This window comes from Sinocyclocheilus anshuiensis, unplaced genomic scaffold, assembly GCF_001515605.1.
Source record: "Sinocyclocheilus anshuiensis isolate Anshui unplaced genomic scaffold, SAMN03320099.WGS_v1.1 scaffold766, whole genome shotgun sequence".
Classification (NCBI taxonomy): Eukaryota; Metazoa; Chordata; class Actinopteri; order Cypriniformes; family Cyprinidae; genus Sinocyclocheilus; species Sinocyclocheilus anshuiensis.
The window spans coordinates 178,160-178,596 of NW_015546060.1; positions in this window are offsets into that span (position 1 = coordinate 178,160).

A 437-nucleotide genomic window follows, 5' to 3' on the forward strand; every position below is an offset into this window, starting at 1 on the left:
CTTCCTTTAGGTATTACATGGAGCGAAGATGAAAACAAAATGCCATTGAGTCGTTTCTGAAGACATTCAGAACCTTCAGAGGTACATTCATATAATTAATTCATTTATATATTAATTTGTATAATTCCCTTACCACTCTTTTAAAACCTCACAGCTTTTCCGCCCCGTTTTCACTCAAAACGAAACTACTCTGTGTGCTGTGCGCATGCGAGACTGTTACTTAAAACTGTGCTTTATGCTGGACAGTATTTATTTATCGCGAGTTGTTCAAATCGCGGTAATCTAATACGGTTTTAATGATAATTAAAATATGAAATGAAATACTAACCGTGGGGAATTTTATCATGATTTATCATCAAACCGGTAATCGTTACATCTCTAGTCAGAAATATACATTTACACAAACTGACCACCAAACGCAACTTTCAGACACCATC